Below are 7,552 nucleotides of genomic sequence, written 5' to 3'. Positions count from 1 at the left end.
ATTTGGTATCAGACAACATATTGTATAGTTTCTAAGATGTTGATCTGGCCTTTGAATAGGGAAAGTGAGAACTGTAAAGAATAATTCTTGGTTGAAATAACTGGTGAGAGATAAAAATTAATTTATATTGGTCATATGACCTGGCTAAAATATAATTCCTAGTGTAAATTAAACTTTATGTGCCTAAGAAAAATGAAGCACCTGAGTTCAAACCTGAATTAGCTCTTGATTATTAGAGTATCATAGAAGAAAATAAGTCCCTGGAAGAAAGCCCTGCCTCTGATGTAATTAACAACCTTAGTGGAGAGTAGCAAGTGTTCTGATAAGTAGGTGTTGCACATGCACGTAAAGGCTAGCAATAGAGGACTGAATCCTGGTCCTAAGGTGGAACTATTTGTATGAGCCCAATGTGATGATCTGAATGGTGCACTGAGATCTAGTCACCCTCGTTATTGTTTTGCAGAGAGGAACATTGTGAAAATCGTCATGTTTGTCCTCATATAAAGTTGTTTATAATTTTAGAGGTCACTTATTCTATCGGGATGACAAGGACCTTTGACACAATGTGTTTCATATTTAAAAACGTGTCAGATTTCTTCATCTCTCCTACTTAACTGTTTTCTGTACATTTTGTGACTATGCAGAGTTTGTTAGTAGGAGTGAGAAAAATGATGTTTAGGATATATAGAAAGTAGATTTAAAAAAAAATTGCTAGAGAGAGCCTCATAACCACTATCAACTGCAATATATTTTTCCTATTTATTTATTTAATTACTTATTTTTAACAAGGTATAGGTGATTTGCAATATTATATTAGTTTCAGGTGTACAACATAGTGATTCAAAATTCTTATAGATTATACTCCATTTAAAGTTATAAAGTATTGGCTATATTCCCTGTGCTGTATATCATTGTAACCTATTTATTTTATAAGCTTTGTGACCTTTAATTCCCTACTCCTGTTTGACCCCTTACTACTTCCTTCTTCCCACGGGTAACCACTAGTTTGTTCTCTTTATCTGTAAGTCTATTCTGTTTTGTTGTATTCATTCCTCTGTTTAAGTCTTTAGATTCCACATATAAGTGAAAACGTATAGTATTTGTCTTTCTCTGTCTGACTTATTTCACTAAGCATAATACCCTCTGGGTCCATCCATGTTGTTATAAATGACAAAATTTCTTTCTTTTCTTTGGCTAAGTAGTATTCCATTGTGTGTGTGTGTGTATGTATGTGTGTGTGTGTATATATATATATACATACACACTACATCTTTATCCATTCATCTGTTGATGGACACTTAGGTTGCTTCCAGATATTGGCTAGTGTAAATAATGCTGCTATGAACATTGGGGTGTCTGTATCTTTTCGAATTAGTGATTTCATTTTCATTGGATATATACCCAGCAGTGGAATTGCTGGATCATATGGTAGTTCTATTTTTAGTGTTTTTGAGGAAACTCCATACTGTGGCTCCAATAATTTACATTCCTACCAACAGTGTACAAGGTTCTCTTTCCTCCATATCCTTACCAACACTTGTTATTTGTGTTCTTTTTGATGATGGTCATTCTGACAGGTGTGAGGTAATATCTCATTGTGGTTTTGATTTGCATTTCTCTGATAATTAGCGATGATAAGCATCTTTTCATGTGCCTGCTGGCCATCTTTATCTCTTCTTTGGAAAAATGTCTATTCATGTCTTCTGCCCATTTTTTAATTGGGTTATTTTCTTTTGGCATGGTGTTGTATGAACTGTTTATATATTTTGAATATTAACCCCTTATTAGTATCATCATTTGCAAATATTTTCTTCCATTCAGTAGGTTATCTTTTTGTTTTGTCATTGGTTTTATTTGCTGTGCAAAAGCTTTTAAGTTGAATTAGGTCCCATTTGTTTATTTTTACTTTTGTTTCCTCTGTTTTAGGAGATACATCAAAAAGATTTGATATAATTTGTCAAAGAGTATTCTGCCTATGTTTTCTTCTAGGAGTTTTATGGTTTCTGGTCTTACATTTAGGTATATAAACCATGTTGAGTTTATTTTTGTATATGGTGTGAGACAATGTTCTAATTTTATTCTTTTACATGTAGCTGTAGCATTTTCCTTGCACCACTTATTGAAGAGACTGCCTTTTTTCCACTGTATAGTCTTGCCTCTTTTGCCATAGATTAACCACTACAAGTGACTGGGGTTATTTCTGCATTCTCTATTATGGTCCATTGATCTATGTGTCTGTTTTTGTGCTAGTACTATACTGTTCTGATTACTGTAGCTTAGTAGTATAGTCTGTTAGGGATTGGGATATCTTAAGCTCTGTTCTTAAGATTATTTTGGCTATTTGGGGTTTTTGTGTCTCCATAAAAATTTGAGAATTATTTGTCCTAGTTCTCTGAAAAATGCCATTTGTATTTTGATAGGGATTTCATTGAATCTATAGATTACCTTTAATAATATGATCATTTTAACAGTATTATTTCTTCTAGTCTATGAACATGGTATATCTTTCTAACTATTAGTGTCATCTTCAATTTTTTTCATTGGTGTCTTATAGTTTTCTGAGTACAGATCTTATATCTCTTTAGATAAATTTATTTCTAGGTGTTTTATTCTTTTTGATGTGATGGTAAATGAGATTGTTTTCTTAATTTCTCCTTCTCATAGTTCATTGTTAGTGTATAAAAATGCAACAGATTTCTATATATTAATTTTGTATCCTGCAAATTTACCTAATTCATTTTTGGTGGCATCTTTAGGATTTTCTATGTATCTGCAAACAGTGACAGTTTTACTTTTTTCTTTCTAGTTTGGATTCCTTTTATTTCTTTTTCTTCTCTGATTGCTCTGGCTAGGACTTCCCACACTACATTAAATAGAAGTGTGGGGAGTGGGCATCCTTGTCTTGTTCTTGATTTTAGAGGAAAGGCTTTCAGCTTTTCACTGTTGAGTATGATGTTAGCAGTAGGCTTATCATATATGGCCTTTATTATATTGAGGTATGTTCCCTCTAGACCCACTTTTTTGATAGTTTTTATCATAAATGATGTTGAATTTTGTCAAGAGTTTTTTCTGCATCCATTGAGATGAACATGTGATTTTTATTCTTCAAGTTGTTAACGTGGTATATGACAATGATTGATTTGTGGATAATGAACCATGTTTGCATCCCTGGAGTAAATCCTGCTTGGTCAGGGAGTATAATCCTTTTAATGTATAGTTGAATTTGGTTTCCTAATATTTTGTTGAGGGTTTTTGCATCTGTGTTCATAGTGATATTGGCTTGTAATTTCTTTTCTTTTTTTTTTTTTTTGTAATATCTTTGTCTGGTTTTGGTATCAGGGTGGTGCTGGCCTTGTAAAATGAGTTCTAAAGCATTCTTTCCTCTGCATTTTTTGGGAATAGCTTGAGAAGGATAAGTGTTAACTCTCTGTAAATGTTTGGTGGAATTCACCTGTGAAGCCATCTGGTCCTTGACTTTTGGAGTTGTTTTTTGTTTTGTTCTTTGTTTAAATGACCGATTCAATTTCATTAATGTTAACTGGTCTGTTCATGTTTTCTATTTCTTCCTGGTTCAGTCTTGGGAGATTGTACCTTTCTAGGAATTTGTCCATTTCTTTTAGGTTGTCCATTTTATTGTCATTTACTTGTTTGTAGTAATCTCTTATGATCCTTCGTATTTCTGTGGTGTCAGTTGTAACTTCTTTTTCATTTCTAATTTTGCTGACTTGGGCCCTCCTTTTTTTTTTTTTTTTTAATTAGTGTAGATAAAAGTTTATCAATTTTCTTTATCTTTTTCAAGAACAACCTTTTGGTTTTATTAATCTTTTGTATTGCTTTTTAAATCTCTATTTTATTTATTTCTAGTCTGACCTTTATTTTTTCATTTACTAATTTTGGGGTTTTTTTGTTCTTCTGGTTACTTTAGGTATAAGATTAGGTTGTTTATTTGAGATTTTTCTTGTTTCCTGAGTTAGGCTTATATCACTATAAACTTCCCTCTTAAAATTGCTTTTTCTGTAACACATAGATTTTGGATAGTTGTGGTTTTGTTTTCATTTATCTTCAGTTTTTAAAAAATTTCTTCTTTGATTTCTTCAGTGATCCATTGGTTGTTTAGTAGCATGTTGTTTACCCTTCACATGTTTGTGTTTTTGCATGTATATATATATTTTTTGTAGTTGATTTCCAGTCTCATAGTGTTGTGGTCAAAAAAGATACTTGATAGGATTTCAGTTTTCTTAAATTTACCTTGACTTGTTTTGTGTACAAGCATGTGATCTTACTCCCTGTATTTCACCAAATTCCATTCATAATGTGTCTTCCCTCATTGGGTGATATGGTAGCTGATGATTACCTTGTGTGTCCACAAATGCTTGGTAGGGGAAGATATGTCAAGTTTTAACGTTTTTGTTTGACAGGTGAAATATACAATTGTATGTTTGTACAATAAGAATGGTAACTATTCAACATCTTCTATGTGGCAGGAACTGCATTTATGTTATTTTGTTCTTTACTTACAATAACCAGACAGAGTTTCCATTAGAAAAAATAAATTAGTGTTCTTAAAAGACAAGTGAGTTGCCCAAAATCACACAATACAAGTGCAGGGATTTTGACTCATTTCTCTGATTCCTGAGAGGGGATTGATTCTTCTGCACTACACTACCTCCAACTTACAGACTGATCCTTGCAAATATATCCTTGCAAATATATTTTTGTGGTACTTTTGTACTACAGGGTCACTGAAGTAGTGAATATACCCATACTATACTTCAAAAGCAGTAGCATCAAGACAGTTTCCTTTTTATAAGGAATTGTTTTCAAACCAGATGCTTGTGAGTTAGGCACTTCTGTCAGGTTTTCATCCATTCAGAAGATAGTTCCTGAGAACATTGAAAATACCCTCTGGAGATTTCTGTCTCAACATTACATTACTCTATTAGACAAAAAATTCTGTTGCTGGGACCTGATTCTTCTGAGTTCAAAATATATTATGGGTGGGAATAATTTGAACAAATGTCTCATAGCATTAGAGGGAAAAAAAACTACAAAAAAGCCTCAAGAGAAAATCGTTTCAATGACTTGCCAAATTCGAAGAATGAAGCCATTATGCCTTAAGCTAACAGTTAAGGCCTTTCACTGTCTGCCCACAAATTGTTTTCTTCACTCCTATAATCCTATTACCCAAAGCCAAGTACCATCCTTAGTAATTCTCCAAACGTGCATGGCTCACCATGTCTGAGACTGTTCAGTCTAACAAACAAGTTTATATTTGTTTAAACAGAGCTTCAGCCTAAAGTGCATTTCATTTTTGTAGTTTATAGCCTTAAAAAATGAAGGCATTTTTATGAAAATACCATTCTTTTCCACCCTTCTATGAAAAATCTCAGCCTAGAGTTATGGCTGTTTACTCACATGGCCTATGTAAGTTATTGGGCATCTTTCAGTCTTAGCACTTATTGATTCCTGTCTTTTATTTTTAGTTATCTTTCCAAAGGTTTACGTATTGTTTCCCATTTAGAGTGTAAATTCAAATGAGGATAAAACTTGTACTATGTGCTGTTGTGAACCCTTAATAAACCCTACCACTGTTCTTCATGCCAAGTATATAGACAGTCATTTAAAACTATCCTTTATTAATGTTATTTGTGATATGCCTATAACTGTAAACAAATCAAAAGTTTTCTAATATATAATGAACAATAGTACCATAAACATTCCATTCTTATGTGAATATAAAAGTAGGATGCTATTGATTTAGTGGTAATTAAGATGTTTGGGAAACTGACTGTCAGACAAATTGGTATTATAGCCCAATTTTATAGGGTTGAAAATATTTTGTTACATATGTAAAGTTTACATATGAAAGTATAATAATGTCCACAGGTCTTTAGTATCACTTAATGATTAGTTCTATCCATGGATTTATGTAGAGAAGTGGTACTCTGCTGTGGAGGTCTCATGTGTCAAACTCAGATGTACATGAATTATTTTAACCTATATTTTTCCCTGTAAGTTATGAATCCTTTGAAATAAGAATAGATATATGTATACTAGATCTGTGTTTTAGACTGAATTCCCAAGATGGTTTAGAGAATTTGAGAGATTAAGAGAGTGAGGACTCTGCTCTCGTAAACGAGACCTCAACAGGTGAATTGGGATGTACATAGTTGCACTTGTCCAGTATGATATTTCAATATTGGAAGGCTATGGTTTATATCCAAAGAGCCAATTTTGATGAGAAATATGATAGAACACATTGTTGGGTATTGGGTGTAGTTTTAATGGTACTATCAGAATTTAAAATTATATTTTATCCTAAATGATAAATTATGAAATATTTTATCCTAAGCATTCATTTTGCATCACCATTAAGATTCTTTCAATTTTATGTTTTCCTCTGTTGGAAATCCCTTAACATTTTTTTTCAAAAGACCAGAAATTAGAAAAAATATAATCAAGAGAAAGATGTTTATGAAGTTAAATAATACCAAATAAGAAGATGTAGTTTCAGCAAGAGTAATGAGGCGGGACATTCATTGACACCTGCTTTCTCCTGTTAATGAAATTATTTAAAATATTACTATGTACTTCACAAATAATTCAGAGAGATACATTTTGACAAAAAAGATATATATGCTTTTATGTTATTGATTCATAAGTACATTTCTGGTTATTTCTGTTTTTTTCTTAGGATTCTCTAAGACATATATGCTTTACCTAAATATACAGCAGCATTGTATTCTATACATAATATAAAATAATACTTCAGGAAGTTTACACCCTTGATTGTAAAAATAGAAGAAGAAATAATCCTCAAGAAATTTACAATTACATGGGGAAAATAAGAGAAATAACATTGTGGGACCAAATTCGAGAAGTGCCAAACTATGGTCACTGTGTTGGCCTGACTCACTATTGGCTCTGAATCTCTCCAACCCATGCAAATAGAACACATTACTCTCCAACTAAATGTCCTATTTCATATCTGAGGACCAATTCTGCCTTTAAGCTGATGGATTATAAAGATTTCCATATCTATAGCACATTTTTGGAAATACATTTTTTCTTTCAGCAACTCATTCTGCCAGATGCAGATCCCTAAGAAATACAGCTGGGGGCATGACCCAGCCAAATGCACATTCTTATCTTTGCCCCATCTTATCTTTGTATACGGGCTCCATAGATAGAAAGGAACCTAAGTTTTCTTGCTGAAGTCTAGAACCTCAAGCAAATTTAGAGGAATTATCTCTGCCCTGGGCCCCTACCAGTCTTTCTTTAAAATATGCCTTCTGAAGATTGAATCTCTCACTCTGTGGATCCCCTGAACTATTATAATCCCCACACTCCTTTGCAAAACCCAACTGTGGAGTAAAACTATACATTCTGTGTGAACAACGGCAGGCTGTCTATGTCCTCTCCTCTTGGAAGTAATTTTTTGTAATTTTTTCATTTTAATGTACTAATTAGATTCTATTGTTATTATTACTTAGGTGATGAATGATGTCAGTTAAGGAGAAGAAAACCAATAACGAGACATTGTTATTGACTA

This window comes from Balaenoptera physalus (genome assembly GCF_965194825.1).
Source record: "Balaenoptera physalus genome assembly, chromosome: 5".
In the NCBI taxonomy this organism is placed as follows: Eukaryota; Metazoa; Chordata; class Mammalia; order Artiodactyla; family Balaenopteridae; genus Balaenoptera; species Balaenoptera physalus.
This window is presented reverse-complemented; position numbering follows the sequence as displayed.